Below are 17,308 nucleotides of genomic sequence, written 5' to 3' on the forward strand. Positions count from 1 at the left end.
CCTCTGCAGCTGTTTCCCTTTTGGAACAAAACTTCCTGAAGCTTTCTCTCCCATTGCACTTCACCCACTGCACCTCTCTCCCCCAAAACACATAATTGCTTGCAACAAACCCCGCCTCCGGGGACATTCTAGCCTGCAGCTTTCTCTACCAAGGCACCTCATAATTGCAGTTCTCTAGCTCTGCATGTATCACACTCCTCCACTGACAACATCGCCTACAGCTTTCTCCCACACCAGCCCCTCCACCCTCCCTCAAGGGCACATTACTGTCGCAGAACGACCCCCCCCCCACCCAATCCTATCAATGATGTTAGCGCTCTCGTGGCATATCCACCTTGCACAACCCTCTCCCACTATTTAGCACAACAGTGCATATTTAGTTCCAAAGACGTCTTTTGCAAATTGCTTCCATGGCACATCGCAATTCCTAAGAATCTCATTCCTACTACATATGTGGACTTTTCTCCATTGGCACTTATCAAGCTCTAGCTGCCAATCTCTGCATCAACAGGCGATGACGTAACTTTGCTATCCCTGCCTCTAGTTCCTATGTGCCACGACACTTCACTTATGTCCCCAGGCCCCCATGTACACGTGATCCTCCATTCATATGTTTAAATCCAGTGCCCCTCCCTTGCTTCAGTTTAGATCAGATGAACTACACCCACGGCCACCTCCTTAAAAAAAACGTCCTGCCTTTCTTTAAGCAACCCTTCTTACAGCCCACTCTGATTTGTGGCAAAATACTCCCAATTCCAATTGTACCCTATATCGCCCACAAAACTCCCGACCCAGGACAGTGTCTGAAAAAACGAAAATCTAACACACTCCAAAAGCACTGCCTTCGTGGGACGTTGCTTGTTCAATTCTCTGCGAGTTTCGTGCCCCAGCTGAGAGCGATAAGCATGCAGACTGCTGTTTCTTACTGATAGTGTCAGGGACGGCGCTGGTTTGTGAGTGCGAGGCAGTGATCCTGAAGCATAGGCTTGCTGCAGACAGTAATTACTGTTTTTCAGTTCAGAAAGATTTTATTGATAATCATAAAATTGAAGACGTACAGAGTAAGGATAAATAAGCACAAGGATAATGATACAATAAATAGTGTAACATACTTACTGTTTTGATATTGCGTGCTACTCCTCTGCTCTCTCGGGGTGGGTGATACTTCCAGATGTAGCCCGCCCCTCACCTGTTGCCATGCGGGCTCTGATCAGCTGTTTGCTTGTCCTAAGCAACTCTTCGGATGCCCCGCCGCTCATCCCCGGGATCCACTCATTTGCTCCACACTTCAGCGCAGTTCGAAAAAGCCAATCAGGAGGGCGCTGTGGGTGGAGCTGCCATGCTTTGCCTGGAGGCTCTCAGCAGTGAAACGACAGTTGTCACCCCGCAGCAGCTGCAGTGTGGATCTTTCTGTCGGCCATTTCGGAGGGTGAATATACAGGGTCCAGAGCGGCAGAAGCCCTATAATGGGGTATACAAGTTCACAGTTGAATTTAGTAAACTGATTGAATAATCATATACTTTGATATACAAAAATAAAGCGCGGAAATCTTGGACCAATTCTACAGAATGAATCATCTTATTTTCCAGTACTCGCTCGTTTAATATTTCCCTTCCAAAACAAGAAAACATCAAAATAATATTTTGTTAAAACGATTTGCGATTTTGTATAGACACCCTTATGCTCCGTTTCTTATAACAGTTACATTTCATTACAAAGATGGCCGCCACTATTTTTATACACCTCTCATTCTAGTCCTCCTACTGTGTATATCACAACACTTGCTGACTGTCAATCGGAGCGCAGGTCACTGAAAAGTGCCCCAGCTTTGGGATAATGTCCTGCGAGTGTTGCCAGATTCGACTACATTACGCACAATTGGACTATATTTTTCCTGGTTGTGCGGTAACATTTTGATTTGTGCTAGTTGCCAGATTATAAATATATTTACAGCGCTCCATTGAAGAAGTATTGTTAAAGTGCTTTATAAGACACATATTTACTTGGCATCCTGCTGCACACTGGCGTAGCTAGGGAGGTGAGGGGCGGCCTGCCCCAGGTGGCACTATTTTGCGGCTGGTGGCACTATTTTGCGGGTGGCCGAGCGGCTCTGGTGGCCCGTTGCGGCGGCCTTTATCATTTATTTGGGGACATTCACTGACAGTAGTGTCAGTGAGTGTCCCTAAATAAATTATAAAGGCCGCCGCAGTGTGCCACCAGTGCCGCGCGCGCAGCCCAGTTTGAAAATGAAAGCGCACACCTGACCTGCTTGCATATAACTGCCGCGCCAGTGTGCCTGCAGTGCTGCCAATTGCCGCCAGGACGTCCTGCGTTTGTGTTTGCTTGTCTCAGGGCCGTCAATCGTTGTATGACTAAATAACGATTGCCAAAACAACGAATGTCTCTTTAATGCTGTCAATATCACGAATGGGTCATTAGCACGCTTGCCTTCAGAATGGTTACTTTTACCCCGCACGTGCCTTTCACACGCATGCCTTTACAACGATCACACGGCCCTCCTCATTCTCTTTATCACTCCCTGGCCTCTCTCCCTCACACCGACCCTCTTCATTCTCTTAATCACTCCCTGGCCTCCATCCCTCACACCGGCCCTCCTCATTCTCATCATCACACCCTGGCCTCTCTCCCTCACACCCTTCTCATTCTCTTCACCACTCCCTGGCATCTCTCCCTCACACCGGCCCTCCTCATTCTCTTCATCACTCCCTGACCTCTTCCCTCACACCAACCCTCCTCATTCTTTTAATCACTGCCTGGCCTCTATCCCTCACACATCCCTCCTCATTCTCTTCATCACTCCCTGGCCTCTATCCCTCACACAGCCCTCCTCATTCTCTTCACCACTCCCTGGCCTCTATCCCTCACACAGCCCCCCTCATTCTCTTCATCACTCCCTGGCCTCTCTCCCTCACGCCGGCCCTCCTCATTCTCTTCATCACTCCCTGGCCTCTCTCCCTCACATCCTCCTCATTCTCTTCATCACTCCCTGGCCTCCCTCCCTCACACCAGCCCTCCTCATTCTTTTAATCACTCCCTGGCCCCTATCCCTCACACCGACCCTCCTCATTCTTTTTATCACTCCCTGGCCTCTATCCCTCACACCGACCCTCCTCATTCTTTTCATCACTCCCAGGCCTCTATCCTTCACACCGACCCTCCTCATTCTTTTCATCACTCCCTGGCCTCTATCCCTCACACCAAGCCTCCTCATTCTTTTCATCACTCCCTGGTCTCGCTCCCTCACACCGGCCTTCTTCATTCTTTTCATCACTCCCTGGCCTCTCTCCCTCACACCTGCCCTCCTCATTCTTTTCATCACTCCCTGGCCTCTTTCCATCACACCCTCCTCATTCTCTTCATCACGCCCTGGCCTCGCTCCCTCACACCTGCCCTCTTCATTCTCTTCATCACTCCATGGCCTCTCTCCCTCACACCCTCTTCATCCTCTTCATCACTCCCTGGCCTCTCTCCCTCACACCAGGCCTCCTCATTCTTTACATCACTCCCTGGCCTATCTCCCTCACACCGACCCTCCTCATTCTCTTCATCACTCCCTGGTCTCTCTCCCTCACACCGGCCTTCTTCATGCTCTTCATTACTCCCTGGCCTCTCTCCCTCACACCATCCTCATTCTCTTCATCACTCCCTGGCCTCTCTCCCTCATACCGGCCCTCCTCATTCTCTTCATCACTCCCTGGCCTCTATCCCTCACACAGCCCTCCTCATTGTCTTTATCACTCCCTGGCCTCTCTCCCTTACCCCCACCTCATCCTCCATCACTCCCTGGCCTCTCTCCCTCACACCGGCCCTCCTCATTCTCTTCATCACTCCCTGGCCTCTCTCCCTCACACTGGCCCTCCTCATTCTCTTTATCACTCCGTGGCCTCTCTCCCTTACCCCCACCTCATCCTCCATCACTCCCTGGCCTCTCTCCCTCACACCGGCCCTCCTCATTCTCTTCATCACTCCCTGGCCTCTCTCCCTCACACCGGCCTTCTTCATTCTTTTCATCACTCCCTGGCCTCTCTCCCTCACACCTGCCCTCCTCATTCTTTTCATCACCCCCTGGCCTCTTTCCATCACACCCTCCTCATTCTCTTCATCACGCCCTGGCCTCGCTCCCTCACACCTGCCCTCCTCATTCTCTTCATCACTCCATGGCCTCTCTCCCTCACACCCTCTTCATCCTCTTCATCACACCCTGGCCTCTCCCCCTCACACCAGGCCTCCTCATTCTTTACATCACTCCCTGGCCTATCTCCCTCACACCGACCCTCCTCATTCTCTTCATCACTCCCTGGTCTCTCTCCCTCACACCGGCCTTCTTCATGCTCTTCATTACTCCTTGGCCTCTCTCCCTCACACAATCCTCATTCTCTTCATCACTCCCTGGCCTCTCTCCCTCATACCGGCCCTCCTCATTCTCTTCATCACTCCCTGGCCTCTATCCCTCACACAGCCCTCCTCATTGTCTTTATCACTCCCTGGCTTCTCTCCCTTACCCCCACCTCATCCTCCATCACTCCCTGGCCTCTCTCCCTCACACCGGCCCTCCTCATTCTCTTCATCACTCCCTGGCCTCTCTCCCTCACACTGGCCCTCCTCATTCTCTTTATCACTCTGTGGCCTCTCTCCCTTACCCCACCTCATCCTCCATCACTCCCTGGCCTCTCTCCCTCACACCGGCCCTCCTTATTCTCTTCATCACTCCCTGGCCTCTCTCCCTCACAACGACCCTCCTCATCCTCTTCATCACTCCCTGGCCTATCTCCCTCACACCGGGCCTCCTCATTCTTTTCATCACTCCTTGGTCTCTCTCCCTCACACCGGCCCTCCTCATTCTCTTCATCACTCCCTGGCCTCTCTCCCTCACACCGGCCCTCCTCATTCTCTTCATCACTCCCTGGCCTCTCTCCCTCACACTGGCCCTCCTCATTTTCTTCATTACTCCCTGGCCTCTCTCCCTCACACTGGCCCTCCTCATTCTCTTTATCACTCCCTGGCCTCTCTCCCTCACACCCTCCTCATCCTCTTCATCACTCGATGGGCTCTCTCCCTCACACCGGGCCTCCTCATTCTCTTCATCACTCCCTGGCCTATCTCCCTCACACCGGGCCTCCTCATTCTCTTCATCACTCCCTGGCCTCTCTCCCTCACACACTCCTCATTCTCTTCATCACTCCCTGGCCTCTCTCCCTCACACCCTCCTCATCCTCTTCATCACTCCCTAGCCTCTCTACCTCACACCGGCCCTCCACATTCTCTTCATCACTCCCTGGCCTATCTCCCTCACACTGGCCCTCCTCATTCTCTTCCTCTCTCGCCTGTTGGTCCCCCCAAAGTATGTGCATCCGCAGTCCCTCTACCAATTTGCCTGCCTCTACTCCTTCATTACCTCCCGCTGCTCTCTGACACAAGCCTGTCCATGTTATTGCATGTTCTCTTTTCTTCCTACATCACGTCCTCTTCCATGAGGTCCCCTCCCTGTCAGGAGTGTGTCTTGCTGTGCATTGCCCTCCCAGGTTCTTTCGTGTCCTCCGTCCCCACCTCTCTTCCTTTGCAATGGCAGTGCTGGGCGCTTTGCTGGATGCTGCAGCAGAAGTGAACCAACCCTGCCATAGAGACCTTGGCTCTGGCTGCCACCACCGTGGAGTGCTTCTGGAGGCTGAATGAGGTAACTATTAGCGGCGATAATATGTGTCTCTCAGACCTCTTTCAAGTGCTCGCCGTCCTTTCCCCCCAGCACCCTTCCTCCCAGGGGCGGAAACTGAGGGATAGCCCCAGGCGCCACAAGCTCTAGCTACGCCTCTCTTGCAGCAATAACAATTCCAATGCATTCCCCGCCTGCTTGAGGCTGTCCCTGCCCCTCCTTCCTTAAAGTAGCAATATTGGGCTACTTTGGGCTACTTTTTGATTGGCTTTGGGCTATAGAAAGCTTAAAAAATCTGACAACACTGTGCTCTACTGTACTCTTTACTGGCCCAGGGCTGTAATGTGCTGGATTGAGGCCCTAACATAGGTGTGCAGTTTCAGAGGCACAAATCCTTCGTGCCACAAAAACAGGCAGGCCCTTTCACCTACATTAGCCCTCCCCTTACATTAACACGCAACAGAGGCTGTCCCTTATCTGACGTGTGCTCTGGGTGCAGAAGACTGTCCATCCTAAACATACCAAACGGTCCATCCTAAATACATACAGTGACTAACCTAAGTCACAACGAGTTCTTAGAAACAGACTCTTAAGCTCTTGGGCTTAACCATAACAGAGGATTATTGATTTCTCCAAGAACTCAGTAAATATGCATGAACCACTATTCCCTAAGGGTTCATTCCTGACGTCTTCTTCTGACTGACTTTACGTCAGTACTAACATTCCAAGGTACCTATCAGGTATAAATATATCTCCCTTTGCCCAAGCAAACCAGAGGGGACCAAGACTTCCATGCCAACACTCTGACCAGAGACGCTGCAACCTGCATCATGCCGCAGCTCCAGCTGGCAGACATCCATCCACCCATCCTGGGGTTTCCAGCTCGAGATCAGGATGAAGTCCCACTAAGGTAATGGGGTTAGACTAAATCCTAGGGGGATTCTTGGCTCTCTAAGATCTACACACATGCTGGATAGGTACATATAATAAGGCATCATAGGGGTATTGGCTTTATCTTAATGCATTCTGTATTTCATGTATGTGCTCATTACTATTGCAAAATGGTAAAACTATACAATGCCTTTTTTTAAACTGCACTGCTGGCCATATTTCTCTGGTACTGTCCAACAGTTGTCGCACCAGTACTAGAATAACAACTTTGCGATACATTTTTTGTAAACACACCCAACTGTTTCCTCTATGTACTTCTCAGAGATGAGTGACTGAATGAAAAGTAGTATATTGTTTCCATGATCCTGAGGGATCAGGGTTTTATGTTATGTGGTTGCCAGAGTCTATTCCCTTCTTGTTGTCAAGAAGTTTCTAGTGGCCTCTGAGCTAGCTGGTACACAGTAATTAAGTTTAATATACGCAATAGGGGCATACCGACCTCAGTCCTATGCCAAACCTATAGTGTATGTTATTCCAATGCGCATAACCTATCAGGGAAATAGGAACTACACTGCAGGGCGGCACCAACTTTCTATGCTGTATCGTTTCCGTGACTGTGGAGACACTTTATTAGGAAGCGATTCATCGGTTTCTATGCATTCGTTTGTGCCTGTAATGCAGCTGTTGGTTTTTTGGTTGTTTAGCAAAGGGGTAGCAATGTCTTCTAGGGAGGGTAAAAGAAGATTACGTGCTCCCTACTATCTGAAGGATTACACGCTGCAATAAGGTTGTGTTTGTTTTCCTTTTAGACCAATTTTATTTTTGTTAATTTTGTTTTTGTTTTATTGTGTTAGAGGGGAAGATATGTTGTATTCCATTTCTATGGTTACTCTGCTTAGTTCTAATTAGCACGAGAATGTATTAAGGGTTCCAGCTGAGGGTTTGAGGTTTTGTCAGTTGCTAGAAGACCTCCTATGTAGGCTGGCGTGCTGGGTTGATGCTGCATACTTCTGCAGAATAAAGATACAGAAACCTATACAATTATCTCCTGGATTTATTCAAGAGCCACAGTACAGTACATTTTGAATACAGTTTTTCCATGTGTATATACGACATGACAATATGTTCCTTTTGCGCGTTTCTGATAACTGCTATATTTTTGGGATGTATGTCAGTACAACGCGATCTTTTAGATCGCGGTACTTTACAACGTGTTTTCTACAACACAAGTCGTTACAACGACTTGCGTTGGAGGGCGCGGATTGAGGATTATTATAATTTTATATTCCAACACCAGCCCACGTAACAGTAGGGAAGGTGTTGGAATATAAAATTACAATATTCCTTAACCAACAGCGCCATCCAGCGCAAGTCGTAGTAACGACTTGCGTTGTAATAGCGGCGTGATAAAGGTAGTGCGCTGTAAACACCGCGTTGTAAACAATGTTTCCCATATTTTTTGATTCAGTGTTTGTTTCCTACTTCCCCCTTTTTTTTTTTACAGAACGAATAAAAAGTGGCAGATCTTTTTGAGTGCGGTACGATGGGTGGAAAATTGAATTTCTTCTGCATCATTTTCATTACAAACCGGGGGGGGGGGCATGGCTGTATTTGCCTGTTAGAGACATATAGAATGCCAACAAATATATGTATAACTGTCCTTGTCATTGCATCATCCCTAGTGTAAATCAAACGTGTATCTTCCATCGAACTGCAGACTAAACTAAAGTACCAAGTGCCTGTAGCTGCACATGAGATATTTAAATAGGAAGTTGTATTCTCTTTTCTGTTGAGTAAATGTACACAAATACTTAATGTGTGTTTAATTCTTTAACTTGGTCTGCCATATGTCACTTCAGCAGCTTCAGACCACTGATGGATGGGATTATGGCAGACACCCAGTGGTGGCTCCTCTGCTAAGGCGCAGCAGCATCGCCCCACTGCTTTCAGAGCAGTGTAAAAGGAAAAATAAAATGATAATAGAAGTTAATATCATTTTTTTTTTAGTATCAGCCAGGTTAGGGCGGGGCTGGGCTCCTGTGACATTGGGTAGGAGGATTGGTTGCTGCACTCTAAAGTGCACATGACGGTTTGGCCGGCCGTCTTGGCCCAGCAAAACAGTCATGTGCACTTTGCATGTCACTACCAGGCTGCAATATACAGCCTTGTGGTGAACGTGCACCGGCTCTCTGTGCCCCTTCTGAGCGCCGAACCATGTTGCTCACCCCAATTGTAACGCTGAAATGCAGCGTTGTGATTAGCTTAGGGGAGCCAGGGTCCTTCCTGTTTCCTGTTCGCACAGAAGCCAGGAAGAGGATGGAGGAGAGACGGCGTGCTGAGGTAAGTGAATTTTAATTTTTCTTTATTTTTTTTCCCTACTCACCCCGCCACCCTGATCTGTACCGGCCACCACTGGTGATACCAAGCAACTGTACACACCTCATGGCTGTCAACCTCTTGATTCTAAAATGGGGGCAAAGAGTGGGCCCATTAACATGAATGAAGAGCGAACACTTACTGGAGGATAAAGCAGATTATACATTCCAAGAACAACAGGAACCAAGACTTGTTTCACCAGAAAATCTGTATGTCAAAATTGTACGACAATGAATGGCAAAATATTGGCACCACTTGGCCCACTCCCTACAGCTACTCGGAGTCACGGAATATTGGAGAACAAATCCACCACAACAGGCATTGAAGACCGTAATTAAGCAAAGTGTTCGGCTTTGGTCTTTCCAATCTGACAGGGCAAAATTATCCCAAAGAAAACATGCATGGGCCGTTGGCTCCGATTATATACCGGGGGTTGAGTCATCCTACTTTTGGAAGGTTAAGTTAATGGCCCTATGGCTAGGCGAGTGGCCTTTTTTAAAGTATTTTCCACAATGGCGGTGCCTCCGTCTCAATATCAAATGATGGGAATGCAGCTACTTCTCTGAAAGCTTGGAGCACATAGCCTGCACATGCCCAGCTCTGCAAAATAACAGAAGTACTCTATTGCGAGCGGAGTGGAACAAACTAGGAGCTCGCACATGCCGTCAGGCCATAAAACCAGCTATGAACCAAGAAAATACAAAGCTGAACATTCGGTTCACCAAATTTGTCATCAGAGCTACTAAAGTGCTGGGGAAAGAGAAGGCAGCAATTCCTCCGCCGGTTGGCCTTGCCATTTCTTTGTAATAAAAACTCTAGCGGCCCTTTCGCTAGGCCTACATGGACACTGTTTCAGCATTTTTTTAAAACTAGCTGTCATATTTATTTGTCCCCCTTTCTAGATTTTCTTAAAATCATTCCGTGACTGTTAAGTTATTCAGCGAGCCTGATCCGTAAAAGACAAATGGATATTCGGACAATTTTTAATTTCAACTCACTTTTATTGCAAGATTATCACACAGTGCTTGCACTAACCAGGGTTCTTTTTTGTTTCATTTTAAATCTTTGTATATGTATTCATGAGTCATATGGTTTTAACATTTTGTTATGGCTTTTAGTAATCAAACAAATTTGAATTTGATTAAAAAAATGGCAAAATACAAGAATTTAAGGCAAATCAGTTAACACAAAAGGAGAACTAAATGCATCTTTTTATATGAGAAATGGGAGAGGCATTTTATAAATTGGAATAGGACTAGACATGTCCAATTACATGTCCCTATCAGTACACTGTCAATCAATCAATCAGACAGGATTTGTCAAGCTCAGCTAATCACCCGTGAGGATCTCCAGGCAATGTGAACCTTCTGGTGGAGGGGGTTCAGTTGAACAGCCAGTCCTTTCCTGAATTCGAGGAGAGTGGCTGAGGTTCGGAGGTACATGGGGAAGTCGTTCCAGGACTTTGCCGCAAGGTAGGAGAAGTAGTGACCACCTCTGTTGCTCCGGGTGATCCGTGGGGCGGGTTCACAAGGGTGGGAGAGTGAAGCAGAGCGCAGGTGTCTGGAGGATTGATGGAAGTTCATGCAGTGGTTGGTGTTTGCTGGTCTTTGGTTGTGACCTTGAATTAGCACTTTCTGAGTGGGCAGTCAGTGTAGCTTCCCTTGAGGGGGGGTGATGTGAGTTCATCTGGGGAGGTCCAGGATGAATCTGGCACTGAGATCTGAATGGTCTGTAGACTTTTCAGGAGGTGTGCAGTGATTTCTACGTAGAGTGTGTTGTCTTAGTCGAGCCGGCTGATGACTAGGGCTTGACTGCATTTCTTTTTGTTTCGACAGGGAGCCATTTGAAGATTGTATGGAGCATGCAAAGTGTGAGGAAGCATGTTGATGTGGTTTTCTTTTATTTGTGTTGCAATTTTTGATTCAGTAAAGAAAAGTTATACAGCATTGGTGAATGCCATCCAACATCCACATGTGGTAACTCTGTACAGTAATAGACAGGGTGACGTGGTACATTGTACTGAGAAGGGAAGGGGGGTAGGTGAGTAGTCGCAGGAGATAGGGTAGGAGGCAATATCCAAGAAAAACTGAGAGATAGTAAGAGATACTGAAGCCCAATATTGGCAACCCAATAGGTCAGTGTGGGGGGCCCATTTCCCTGACATGAGTCTGGCACTTAGATGTCATATGAAGTGAGGACTATCGGGTCTAGGGCTCTCGAGTGGAAGTGTGTTGTGCTGAGAGCACTGGGTGGGGGCATCCCCTATATTGAGGGGTGATGGGACAATGGGATGGGTTGCCAGGGGTTGGGTGTTGCAGGCAGCGAGTTGAGCAGGGGCCAGGGTCATGTTGAAGAAAAAAGAAAAGGACCCCTCCGCCATTGGTGCAGGTGATTCTCCCATGCATTGTTGGGAGGGTGGGTGATTCCTTGGCAGAAGATGGGGCTAGTGGGGCTGAGGCAACATCTGTTACCCTTGGTGAGGTGGGAAGGGTCCTTTTGTTTACTGGGCTTGTGTGTCCATAGGAAGGGGGTGAGAGGGGAGTGATTAGAGGAGGGTATAGGGGAAAGAAGAAGGAAAGTGGGTTGGGGCGAGGGGAGAGAAGGCCATGAGAGGGGCTAAGGGGGATGGGGTGTGGAACACACAGGGGGAGGGAGGGAAGTTTGGGAAGGGGGAGGAGAAAGACAAGAATGCGTGGGGTGGGGTTAAGGAGGGGAGGCTGACACCATCATTACACAGGTAGCAAGGGTGGTGTAGGAAAAAGGAGGTAGAGGGACAGTAAGCATTCCGTGGTACAGCAGTAGTCAGTTGTACGATTCAATTCAGTTTGATGTGATTTAAGGGGGTGTAGTACCTGGGACAGGGTGTCTGTCAATAGTCTGATCACGGAGAAAGGGTGCCAACGTCTGTAGAAATAACTCAGTCTGGTCCTTCAAATTGTAAATTCCGCATTCGTGTGAAGCAGTTTGAATCATTGCCAGCCACCAGGCCTCCTGCGATGGAGGTATGGGCAACCTCCACTGGCAGAGAATACATATCTTGGCTGTGGCCAATGCTGTGTGAAGGAGGCGGCGCTGCGGGTGGGAGAGTGTTGCTGAGTTCCCTACATCATGGAGGAGGATAACTAAGGAGGTAAGAGATAGGTGTATTTGCATTGAGGCACCCAAGACTGTTCCGATATACAACCAGAAGGGTTTGATCGAAGGACATTCACAGATGATGTGCTATACCCCAAAGTGTATTGGTGCATCACCCGCAGTTTGTGTGGGGGAGAAGTCCTCCTCTGTTCAATTTCGTCAGTGTCCAGTTCCAGTTGTGTAGAGCCTTGAAAAGGCAGAATTCAAGTGGGCTTCTCTCGTGCCCTTGTCCAGAGCTCCTAGGATGTCTGCCCATTCATCTTCCCCATAGGAGACCTGCAGGTGAGTTTGTCATTTGCTGCAAAGAGTTCGCGAAAGGGGTTGTGAGAAACTGTGGGATGAGACTGTGTCGTATAATCCTGACATTACACTTTTGTGGCACCCCCACACATTTAAATAAGACACTATAGGCGAGGGCTGTAGGGAACAAGGGTGAGGGCCCAAGCAATGCCTTAGGCATTGCTGCAATTGCATGTGGCGCCAGGTTTGTCATGGGTGGAGGCCGAATTCCTCTCTCAGCTGGTCGAACGGTTTAAGATCTCCAGAAAGCAGGAGCTTATCTAAGGTGTGAAAACCTGCTTTTCACCATTGAATCCAAGACGGGGTCCAACCGTCAATACGTATACCATCGCTGCACCATTGGAACGCCTTTTCATGTAATCGTGGGTCTACCCCGAATAGGTGGTGTGCGCGTAGCCAGGCCTTGTGCATAGCGTGTAGCACAGGGTGCGAAGTGCCTGATTGATGGGTGCGGCCCCCGTACAGAATAGAGAGTCCTGTGCAAGCAGAGATTATTTCCCGCTCGATGTGGACCCATTGCGGGGGGTCTGGGTCACTAGTAGTACATATGACAATTGAGAGTACTGAAGGGCAAGGGCGTAATGCTCTACCGACGGAAGGCCCAGACCAACGCATGAACGGAGTGCCATTAGTTTGGTTGAGGCTAGACGGTGTTTCGAAGATCCCCACACAAAGTATCAAATTTGGGAATCAATGAGGCGCAGCATGGACAGAAGCACCTGGATGGGGAGCATCCCAAGCTACTATGTGAAGGGCGGCAACGTAACCATCCGTACTGCCTGCACCCCGCCCCACATGGTGAACCCCAAGTTAGACCATTTTTGAAAGTCTTGTTTCATCTGGACTATTAATGAGCCCATGTTGTCCGAAACCATCCCCTTAGTGCCCCTGTTCACCATTCTCCCAAGGTATTTGAGGCATGGGGGCTGCCAGCGGAAGGGGTATCCATATATGGCCGCTTTGGTGGTGTCGACCGAGATTTGGGAGGTCTTCGCTCTTGTCCCAATTTACTTTATAGCCAGATAGGATCTAGAAGTCATCAATGACACCTAGCAGGGCTGGGAGGGATCGGTTAAGATTGGTTTAAATAAACAGGACGTCATCTGCATAGAGATAGATCTTAGAGTGACCGGTTATGAGTGGGATACCCACTATGCTGGCAGAGTTGCGGATGGTAGGAGCTAGGGTTTCTATAGCCAAGAGGAAAAGGAGTGGTGAGAGAGGGCACCCCTGGCGAATGCACCTCCGAATTAAAAAAGGGTCGGATAGGAATCCCCACAGTTAACCTGGACAGTCATATAGCAACTGCACCTTGGCAATAAATTGCTCTCCCAAGCCAAAGTGTTCCTTTTTTTTTTTTTTAAATTTTTTTTTATTAAAGTATTTTGCAGTTATATACAAGGCACGGCTTCATTAATACAGAAAGAACGAGGGAAAAAGTATATACAAAACATTCAAAGCCCAAACTAAAGACCAATCAATAAATCATCAACAGGCGAGGTAGATATTACAACAAGCAAATTTGAACACAAAAATAGCATAAATTGGGGCATAGTGTACTTTCATGTTGTGTAACATTGATATTGTAATTACACCGAATTATTATTTCCTTATCTTTAGGCAAGCCTATATTTCATACAATTATTCCTCCTTCCATCGTGTTATGGGATCCCATATTATCTTACCTAACTTCCTTCCTCTTTTTCCCTTCCTTGCATATATCTCTTTCTCCACTTTATGTGTTATTAGTAACTTAGCCAACCATTTGTGAAAGGTAGGCGGTACAGGATCTATCCATGCAGAGGCTATACATAATCTCATAATAGACATAGCGACAAACAAAAATTCCCTCCCACAAAAAGGCCGTACATCCTCAACATTGACTCCTAGTAGAATAGTTCCAGGGGTTAATACAATTTCGCTTTCTAAAATTTTGTTTATAAAACATTCGATTTCTTTTTTAAATAAATCTAGACGGGGGCATAGAGCAAATACATGTTGTAAATCAGCATCCGAACTTCCACACCTATAGCACGTAATGCCCGCTAAACCTCCCCATTGTGCTATTTTAGCCGGTGTATAATACAAATGATAGAGTGTTTTGTAGTGTTGAGCCTGTAATGGTGCTGAACATAGTAATGAATTCCCCTTTTCTAAGGAGATACCAAAACTTTCAGAGCTGATTTTAAGATTATCCTTCCATTTTTCGCTCCATTTTTGGTGGTCGTCTTGTTTTACTTTAATCAGTTCAGCATATAATCTTTTGATTGTGCAATCCTGCCCCCTTTGAATAATTTCCATAATAGCGTTACGCCTAAATCCCAAATCGCCACCTTTTTTATTCAGGAGAAAACTCCTAATTTGGAGATATTTGAAAAATTGCCTAGTTTCTAAATTGAATCTGTCTTGTAGATCTTTAAATCGGAGAACACCCTGATCCCCCTTTATATCTCCAATAGTTCTGATTCCCCTGTTTTCCCACTCTGCAATTATAGGTCCCGAAAAGATATCTTGTGGGAGGGTTGGATTGTGTAACAGTCTTGTGTATGAATTATATTTTCCTAGACCAATTTTTTTAGCAAAACTTTTCCAAATTTCAAATGCTGCCATTATTGTCTTAAACTTTGTCCTCTTATAATAACTAGCCTCTGTAAATTTCAGGAGAACATCCTTCGCTTCCATTCCCAAGGTTAATCCAAAGATTGCTAATGATCCGAATTTACTCCACTCCTCTAATCCACGGCACTGTTCACCTCCCATTAAACCAGTCATGTTCTGTAAAGCCGCCGCACAATAATAAGATTTTCTTTCTCTCGGCAATGTCATATATCTAAGAGCCCTTCTCGTTTTCCCTTTTGCCCAGATAAATCTATTTAGTATACTCTCAAGTTTTTTAAATATTTTGCTATCAAAAAATAGCGGTATTGCCCTAAATAAATATAAAATTTTTGGAAGAATGATCATTTTTACTATATTAGACCTTCCCACTATTGACAGGTGCAAATTATCCCATCTATCCAAGTCTTTCTCCACTTTCTTGATTAAAGGGGTAATATTCCTTTCCACTAAGATATCCAGATCTGACATTATGATAACCCCTAAATACATGCCTTCTTGCACCACTCGGTTATCTAAACATGGGGTATATGAGTTTTTTATTATCTGTGTTTTTGATGTATTTAATTTATATCCCGATATCTTTCCAAATTTCAACGCCTCAAGTTCAAGATGTTCTATGGTTTCAGATGGATTTGGAGAAATAACAGCAATGTCATCTGCATAGGCTAAGATTTTACACTGCCCAATGACTGTTGTTACCGGAGTTATCATCTCAGATGCCTCTATTCTGCATATAAATGGGTCGATATATATGGCAAACAATAAAGGTGAGCAAGGGCACCCCTGTCTAGTCCCTCTTTTTATATGGAATTGACCTGTGTTTCCACCATTCACTCGTAGAGTCCCTACTGGTTCTAAGTAAAGAGTTTGTAAAGCTTTAATAAAGCCTTGTTTAATTCCTGTTCTAGCTAAAGCATACCAGAGGTAGCCCCAGGAGACCCGATCGAATGCTTTTTCTGCATCAAGTAACATCACTGCAATCGGGTCTCCTGTGACTGACGATACATCAAATAACGTTATTGCTTTCCGTGTATGGTGTGTGGTGCCTCTCCCTGGTATAAAACCGTGTTGGCAACTACTGACAATTTTATCTATAACTTTTGCCAACCTTGATGCCAATGCTTTAGAGAAGACTTTTACGTCCGCATTAAGTAGAGTTATAGGCCTATACGAGCCTGGTTCTTCCGGATTTTTACCTTTTTTTAGTATTACAACCACCTCTGCACCCCCCCATGATTTAGGTGCTGTTTTGCCCAACTGTGCTCCTTGCATCACCTTTATCATTTCTTCTCTCAGACAATCCCAAAATACTTTATAGAATTCTATAGGTATCTGATCAGGGCCTGCTGCTTTACCAGAAGGTAGGTTCCATATTGCCTCCTTAATTTCTTCTAACTGCAGCTCTCCCTCTAACCCATCTGCTTCCTCTTCCTCTATTAGGTCTATAGGAGTCTCTCGGAGATACTCCATCATTTCTTCATTGTCTTTTATAGGATCACGACCCTGTAATTCGTCGTCGTATAACTTCTCGTAAAATATCCTAAAGATTTCTCTTATTTTATTCGAGTCTGAATGAACCGTACCCGAAGTATCCCTAATTTCCCTCACTATGCCTGCAGCTTCTTGTTGCCGTGTTCGAGTAGCCAGTATCCTGCCTACTGACTCGCTCAACTCATAGCACTTCTCTCTTTTAGTATTATAAATTTTCGCTGCCTTACTAGCAATTTCGCCCTCTGCCTCACCTTTAGCTTTGACTAACTCTACCCAAGCTTTTTCCAGATCCCGCCCCGACACCACGCTGTTTTCTAAGCTTTCTTCTGCCATCAGAACCTTCAGAGCTAATTCTGAGTTCCTCAACTGGGTTTGTTTCCTTTTATAAGAATTATAACTCTTTGTTTCCCCTCGTATTCCAGCTTTAAAGGTATCCCAAACCACTCCCATTTCTGCTGTATCTCTATTAAAGGAAAAAAAATCAATAATCCATTTATTCATGTGTTCTATATACTTTTCATCTTTCAATAACTCTCTTTCAAAGGTCCAGTTTGTATGCTGTCTAGTACTTGTTTTTGTTATTATAGTGAGTACTAGAGGGTTATGGTCGCTAAGGATCCGTGGCAGCCTTTCGATCTTTGAGTTAGAAATATTAGTACTTGAAATAAAAAAATAATCTAATCTTGCACATGTTTGATGCGGAGCAGAATAGTATGTGTAACCTTTATTATCCATTCTCTTTTTCCCCCATACATCTGAGAGAGCATTGTTTAACACCAGGCTGTGTATTGCCTGAAATACTTTTTTTTTCCTGCCGTTATACT

At 46.4% G+C, this 17,308-nt stretch overlaps 1 protein-coding gene across 1 annotated transcript in view; it reads right to left on the minus strand.

The window, feature by feature from the left end:
• GAS2L3 (growth arrest specific 2 like 3) overlaps positions 1 to 1,250 on the minus strand; it is a 382,944-nt gene extending 381,694 nt beyond the window's left edge. Inside the window, exon 1 of the mRNA XM_078678704.1 lies at positions 1,117 to 1,250. The gene's annotated coding sequence lies outside the window, so the exon portion shown is untranslated. The remainder of the gene's footprint in view (positions 1 to 1,116) is intronic.
• Positions 1,251 to 17,308: the final 16,058 nt, after the last annotated feature.

Source organism: Lissotriton helveticus, chromosome 1_1 (assembly GCF_964261635.1).
Source record: "Lissotriton helveticus chromosome 1_1, aLisHel1.1, whole genome shotgun sequence".
Taxonomy (NCBI): Eukaryota; Metazoa; Chordata; class Amphibia; order Caudata; family Salamandridae; genus Lissotriton; species Lissotriton helveticus.